At 43.3% G+C, this 7500-nt stretch overlaps 1 protein-coding gene and 1 non-coding gene across 2 annotated transcripts in view; one reads left to right on the top strand and one right to left on the bottom strand.

Annotated features, from left to right (window-relative positions):
* The window catches only part of LOC147976746 (uncharacterized), a 34369-nt gene that overhangs the window by 23485 nt on the left and 3384 nt on the right, over positions 1-7500 (top strand). The gene's annotated exons all lie outside the window — the stretch shown is intronic.
* TRNAK-UUU (transfer RNA lysine (anticodon UUU)) lies at positions 1080-1152 on the bottom strand. The gene has a single exon. It is a non-coding gene; the product is annotated as a tRNA-Lys (tRNA).

Below are 7500 nucleotides of genomic sequence, written 5' to 3'. Positions count from 1 at the left end.
CTACCCCTTGCGGGAATGCGTATCGTTGCTGCATCGCCACCGTATTCCTGACTTGCTTTTCCGAACTGCTTGTTTTCTCGGGGCTGCAGTCCAGTTGCTTAGTGGTTTGCTTCTCGGTCTACCCAATCAAGGTTAGACCTCGCTCTATCAACCATTGCTTTAAATAGTATCATGTTATTTCATCTTTCATTGATACCATCATTACAGTCAAGGGCCTACAATCCATGGAAATCCCTATTCCGATCACTGGGAAAGAAGAGCAAGTAAGTAAGTAATGAATGAATGAATTTAGATGGTATATAAACATCTCCCCATGAAGGGAAGGTGCTATAGTATCTAACTAAGAAAAAAAGTAGGTTGTGAAATGATAGGAAATATGCCATGCAGAAAATCAAGGAAATATTTCCTGGATTTTCGGATGACCCGGCTTATCTTTGCAGTTATCCTTATTTAGCAGAATCTAGTGAGTGTTCCATTAAAAGGAAAGAGAGCTATTCGTTGTAGGATTGATCCAGACAACCCAACCTAAGTCACCTATTGCGCCTAACCTAAGTATAGTGCCAGTGGTCGGCGAGGAGAAGTTCATTCCTGTAGAGAAGAGAGGGGATCCTATTTCCTTTCCTCCTTTCCCAGTATGGCAACCTTATCTTCCAGCATGAAAGTTGGTATCAGAATGAAACAATCCAATCCATACTTTGGAGTGCTCAGTTCAGTTCCTGATTTCTCTCAAGCCTAAACCGGAAAAGGAAACCTATTACCCGGGGTCCCCCCTTTCGGCTATCTCATCTGCTATTCCTCGACTCTCAGGAAGGTAAGATCATCAATCAATAGTAGGCTGCTGCTCTGTGCAGTTAAAGATGGGATCCAACCTGTTCTGTTTGCTTGTTTCCTATAATCTGTGCTCGATTCCATATTTCTGTATCCTTCGATTCCCGGGACATATCTGATCTCCTTTATACTTACCTCAAACAACGAGCGAAGTCGAGATGTTGATGAGAAAGGGGCTTTTCTCAAGGCCAAATAGTGCTCTTTGAAGGCTACTATGCATCCTTACAAATACAAGAGTGGTTTTTTTGTTTTGGGTATAGCAGGACTTGAACCTGCGACCATTAGGTTAAAAGCCCAATGCTCTACCAACTGAGCTATACAGCCGATTTTACAAGAAGGCTTGGTGCGGAAAAGAAAAGAGGGCGGCCTGGCCCCTTTTCTTCTTATCATATCACAAGGGCGCGGCTCTGTATGGTATAGTACGGTGGAGCAAGTTTGGGAGTCCTTTCCACTCATTGAGGATTCTATCTAAAAAAGAAGGTCAACGGGGGAGACTACAGTAGCTCGAACTCAGACTATCTACGAAAAAGGTAAAGCCGTCTTTCCTAGGGTTCGACCGAAAGGAGCTGTGTTCTATGGTTTGACGTTGTGGAGGTCCAGCACTCTTCTAAACGAAGAAAGAGGGGATTCACGCTACCTCCTACTCCTACAGAAGATCGATTGGCGCGAACTTCCGATCGATTCCTTATTCATTGTTGCCGACCCTTACATCATCATAAAGAGAATCAAGATATCCCAAGAACCCAGCTAGGGATGAATGACTAGCGCTCAAGAACAAGCAAGGGATGAGCGCACGGGAGCGGCGTTGCTTGTTGCTTTATTATCACATTAGAGAAGCGGAACCTCCAAGCTCAGACATCTCGAACTCAGAAACTACCCTTCTATCCCACCCTGCTCCTCCGGCATCGGAAGCAGAACTACCTGACCGAAGGAGATAGACAGGAATGGAAGACGGTCATACAAAGGCCGAATAAAGCTCTCTTGAAGCTGCATCTGAATAGACATAGAGTCACTCAGTACATACGAACCCTTGAATAAATAAGAATTGAGAAGTATGAAATGTGGGCGTCATAACAAAAAAAGAAAAAGACCGAACCAGTAAGACTAACGTCTACTTATTTATACCTTTGAGAGGTCCACTTAGACTATTATGATTTTCTCTTTAGCTACGTAGGTTATATAAGATTCAATTCAATCTAACAAGCGGACTGGACTACCTTCGGCTACTACAAGATATTTAGAAACCTAAGAAGCTGAGCCTACTTTACGCACTTAAGGCAGCAGCAGATGATGAAGAAATGGGCGGTAGATGATAATGAGAAAGGGCGCCCCTTGGCATTTCCTGTGGGGGAGTCTGATTGATCCAATCACGACGAATGATGTCAACCCCCTCTTTTGCGCCTAACTTGACTCGGATTCTCCCACTATGAGAGCTGATCCAGGGGCTAGTTCGGCTACAGAATGGAATTTACGAAAGCCCCCCCGTCTTTCCGACTCAATGTATTGCCCTTTGGGACCAGGATCTGACGAGGAAGTGAGAGAGGGGACACCAAACATAGGTGCATACCATTGCCCCAATCCAATGGACTATGTCATACAAGGAGGAACCCTTGGAGGTTGGGACAGAAAGAAAGCAGGTTTTGCTTCTGCTTCCTTCGAGCTACCAAACTCTTTCGTCAGGTGTGGGTCAAGTTCCCTCATTATTGCTTGACTTCCCCTTTGGGGCACGAAAAGATGGACTAGGACTTAAGTAAGGGAGAGGACAACCCCTGTTTCTGGCTTACCTTCAACGAGTGAGTGCTATTCCCATTCCTTACTTTGATCCGACCCTGTTCCTCGACCAGTTTGCTTGCTCACTAGAAGAGTCAAGCGAGAGCAGCTAGTTTAGAAGGAAAAGGACACCTGGGGCTATTCGGCCTCACTTGTCGGAGACTGAACTACCGCTCGCTTACTTGCTGATCAAGGAGGTCATTTCCACTTACTCTAAGCATAGAAGGAAGAAGATTGAAAAACTAACAAACAAATTGTCTTCAGCCCTACTTACTTATAGGCTGACTTGGCCCAGGAAACAAGGTTCTATTAGGCTTGCAGGGCTTAAAAAAGAATGAGCTAGATCGCAGGTATTTGGATACGAGGTAGTAGCGGGGTCTAGTCGAAGCGGTGCGCAAAGTGTACAAAGGCGAGTCTCACGGGCAGCGGCACGTGAGGGGTCTCCCGAACTTCATGGAAGACGCAGTTAGGGAGTTGGAAGATGCACTTTGGACTCCTGCACCAGTAAGAATGGAACTGGAATAAAAAGTCGGGGTAGCTAGTCACTCCGTTACTGAGGAAAGAGGGGATGGCATTTCCATAAGTAGACTCTCCTTCTTACTGAATCCTTATCCTGCCCTCTCTACTCGGGAACAATTCATTCTTAACTCGTACATAAGTTCCGGGCGTCGACAAGAGAGTTAGCGATCTACAGCTGGTTCGGTGGACTGGTGGTGACACGGGCGGGCCCTCTACTTTATTTGCCGAATCCAATCAATCATGGGCGGCCCTCTTCGTTCACAGTCTTTCTTTCCTTTCGAATCCAATTGTTCCAATCTGACCAAATAGCAATTCATTGAAATCATTCGGGTCACCTCTTTTTTAAGCACTTGACCAAGCCTATTTCTATAGAAAAGGACAGGAATCTATTGACTTTGAGTCTGTCTCCTACTACGAAATGGGAACTGAACACAGGATGGCAATAGTGAGAAAAAAAATCCCCTCGTACTACGTCATTATTTATTCGATTTTCCCTGGTAAGTGCTCCAGATGCAGTTGCTTTAGTTGACGTAGTGAGTGGAACCTAATTATCTGTTTCCTTTCATACCAGAGTTGCCTTTTGTAGATGAGAAAGCCAACAATTTTGCAAGCAGTTGATAATTGCACTTGAAGTAGTAAGTTTAAAGACAGTTGAAACTTAATGGCACCATTTAACCAAGCACTCTTGTAGCTTCGAAAACTCCGTGTTCAGATCGGTGAGGCAAGAGACGAATTCATCGTCAGTTACCTCCACGATATCCAAAATACCCTCAAGACCATGAAGACAGATAATGAGAGTCAGGTTCAAACAATTCAAGGATTGTAAATACCATAACAGCAAAGTAGAATGCACCAAATTTTTCCTATTACCGGTTCCAGGAAGAGCACACCAAATGAAAGAAACTATTACTCAAAAAGCGAATCACATCTCGATCCACAAACTGCCAAAAGCCTTTGTTATTCCATTCCCAGTGGAACGTCAACCTGTTTAACAACAATTTTCTAAGAAACTTGCTGAATTCTAAATGAAACAACCTTATTTTCAAGTGACAGGCAATATCCATTTCAACCAATTATTAAAGATAAAAGGGCTAACTGCACAGCTAATTGAATTCCTTTTCGAGGTTGAGTTCATCTTGAAACCGCATTTGCTTCCTAATTAAACTGAGAAAAAATAAGAATATTAAAAGAAAGACTCCACAGAACATGAATGAATTCAGGTACATCACATCAGGCTGATATGTGCTGGTATCATACCTGTTTCAAGATTCTGGCTAAGCCCTTCTTGTTGCCACATATCCAGTTTCTTCTAAGGTTTCTGGAATTGCTCAAGTTCCTGCTCAACGCTTCTTGTCTAGCTCCAGTCTAGCACTTGTACCAGTCGCCTACCAGATCACGGCTTTGCTCCAATTCTACTCTCCAATTATGCAATACTCTCAAAAATTGGGGCTTTTATTCACTTCAACACTTCCCCTCGCAGTGGATTCCACTAGGTTCTTAACCTCTTCCCAATTCTTAAACTGAAACCTGCGATGTCTAATCCAACTCGGCACCTAACCAGCTTGTCAGCATCGTAAGTTTGCCTCAACATTCCCCCTAGAAATACAAAAATAATGTAAATCTACTTTCATTTATTTATTAGGGATGAGACTTCTTTTTCTTTTTCTATTTTCTAGAATAAGTATGCTCTGGAGTAAAAGGATTCGAACCTTTGCATGCCGGTACCAAAAACCGATGCCTTACCACTTGGCTATACTCCAAACGGGGGGAAGGCTCGATGAAAACGAGCTGGGATATAGATTTTTCAGAAGGAAGAGTTAGTTACCCTCGGTCTTCCTTCTTTCCCGGGAATCAAGGAAGTAGTAGCAGGACAGTCCTTTATTTCCCCCTTTAGACCAACTACAACAAGCTCGCTCCTTAGGTTAGCTCTCTGCTCTACCTATTTGTTTGCAATGCCTTGCTTATCAAAATAGGCCTTTCTGTAAACGGACCTTACGCTGAAAAACTGCACTTGTTGGCTCTGCGTCCACTGAAACTTATGAAAAAGAAATGTTATTCTATCGATATCTTCAAGAGTTCCCTAACCCCCTGACTGAGAGTGCTATGATGGGCTATTGAAGTTCGTCCCTGCGGCACGGTGGGGCAGTGCAAATCCTTTCATTAATGAAGTTCCGCCCTGACACTCCCATTATTGGCTTCCTTCCCTGGGGACCGCTCGGGCGAAGGCAGAGCATGGAATGATCGTAGGGGCATCCTTCATTGGTGGAAAAGACGTGTGTGACTAAAACCAGGAGGAGAAATCCATTTTCAAATGGCGACAGAAAGAAAGGAATCACGAAATAGAAGAAAAAGTGCATTGTGCTGGCAAATGTGGAGAATAGCCATCCATCTTTCATCAATGAAATTGTTCCGTATGGGTAGCAAATACACATATCAGAAGAGCCAACCCGAAAGCACTTGCTTCAAAGAAGCAGCAGTTACCAAGAAATTCCTGTTTCAAGTCAGTATATCTCGATAGAACCAATTCCAATCCAGGTAGTGTGAACAGAGGATGTGGAAGTTCTGTTTCCTTGCCTTGTCAAGCATTTCATCTGACACTCTATCTATACTATAGCTAGATCAATTCCTATTCTTTCTTCCAGGCGACTTTACTCCAAAGAATTTTTCCTTCTTATCTTGACTCGATCTCACGAAATTGGATTGATTGGCACACCGCGCATCTGGCATTCGCTTCTCCTATCTATCTCTTCCAACTAAGCTGATCACTGGAAAATATGAAATCCTGCAAGCAATCATTCCAGAGCCAACTACGAAGATACCTGGTCTTCCACTCTGTTCACTGGAGGAAAGACAAGAAAGTAAACAATTCTTCAAAGGAATTGGCTCTACCGGAACAGAGGAATTGGCTCGCTCCTTCACTCGCTGGGTAAGCATAGAATGCACACCAGTCTGCTATCAAAGCATATCTACTTGAAAAGGAGACTACTTGAACAGATGAAATGGAAGGAAGAAATGAAAGTTCGATCTACCAACGTAGAGTCCGCCCCTCCCAGGAAGAAGAAATTTGCTACTTTGGCTCATCAGTTGGTAAGTCTGTCTATGAAGTTCAGTGCCCAGAAAAGAGAAAAAAAGACCAAAACAAGCTTTTTCAAGCTCTACAAGTCCTATATATATAGTGTTCCACTAGATAGCCGTGTTAAACTAGTCCAGTCTTGTTGAGTGGCCTTATCTTCTGGTTACCTGGTCCGGTACTTCTACTTCGAGAGTGAGTTAGTAAACAGGATCAACTTTATGATCCATTTTGAGAAATTGCAACCACAGAATCAGAACGAGTGGGTCTAGAGTCCATCCTCACACAGTTGAAATGCTGCTTCTCCCTTCTCCTTTCCAAAAGAAAGTGGATCTCATAGCCTCTGATAATTCGAAAAGTAGGTCTCAGTCTCATTTTCAGATGCAATTTTCCACCGGAAAGAGAATCCCATATTCTTTAAGCCAAGCCGCCAATCCTAGGGTCAATGCGGAACAGGAAACCATTGCTATTTGAGCAGTTAGAGAATCGAAATTCCACTCATTTAGAAATCGATCGGCGAATGTCAAAGGAAGGATAAGGGGAGCCTACACCAACGTAGTCTTAGCCCTAGAACACATGGAGCTTGGAGCACTGATAATAAGTCTGTCTGATTTTCAAGGAGTTTATGAACAATCACCATATCCATATTGAGGAGAAAGCTCACTCAGGCTACTGAACTTGTAAATACAGTTGCGCTCATGATAGGGATTCCGTTTATGGCGTGAGGTGAAGTTAGAAGCATACCTGGATATATACTCATAGTGGCTTCCATACCTATCTCCGGTAGAACTAACAAAATAGAAACCTATGACTAGTAGACTCATACGAAAACTTGAAAGATCTATTTCATTAGAAGAGAAAGTTCACTAATCTATGGCCTAGAAAGCCAAAAGAAATGATCAGTCCAATGACAGAAGGACAGAAGCGCGTTCCCTTCGTCCTCAATGTGCGTCCACAGCTTACTCGAGTGCTTGAGATATTCATTTGGTTTAAGGCACCTTCATCGTAGGAAGGAAAAAACCCGGATCCCCGGGCGGATCATTCCCTCTAACAAGCTAAACAAGAGTCCAGGAGCGAGAGAGGAAAATCCAAAGTGCAAATAACATAATATGAAAAAATAAAAAAGTTCTATTGAGTTGTTGAAAAAAAAGGCACTTTAGAAGCGAAAGTAGGCTATTCTCGTAAAGGAATATCGTAATGGGCGACTAGGTAATATAGAAGGCCGACCCACCCGAATCTCTTGGTGGCCTTTCCCTCGGCTTCCATCACAGAAGATGTCAGCAATAGCAATCCTTCAGTCAATAGAATCAGTA

This window comes from Triticum urartu, chromosome 4A (genome assembly GCF_056163025.1).
Source record: "Triticum urartu cultivar PI428250 chromosome 4A, HENAU_Tu73, whole genome shotgun sequence".
Classification (NCBI taxonomy): domain Eukaryota; kingdom Viridiplantae; phylum Streptophyta; class Magnoliopsida; order Poales; family Poaceae; genus Triticum; species Triticum urartu.
Note: the sequence above shows the minus strand (reverse complement) of the source record. Positions and strands in the feature narration are given on the sequence as shown.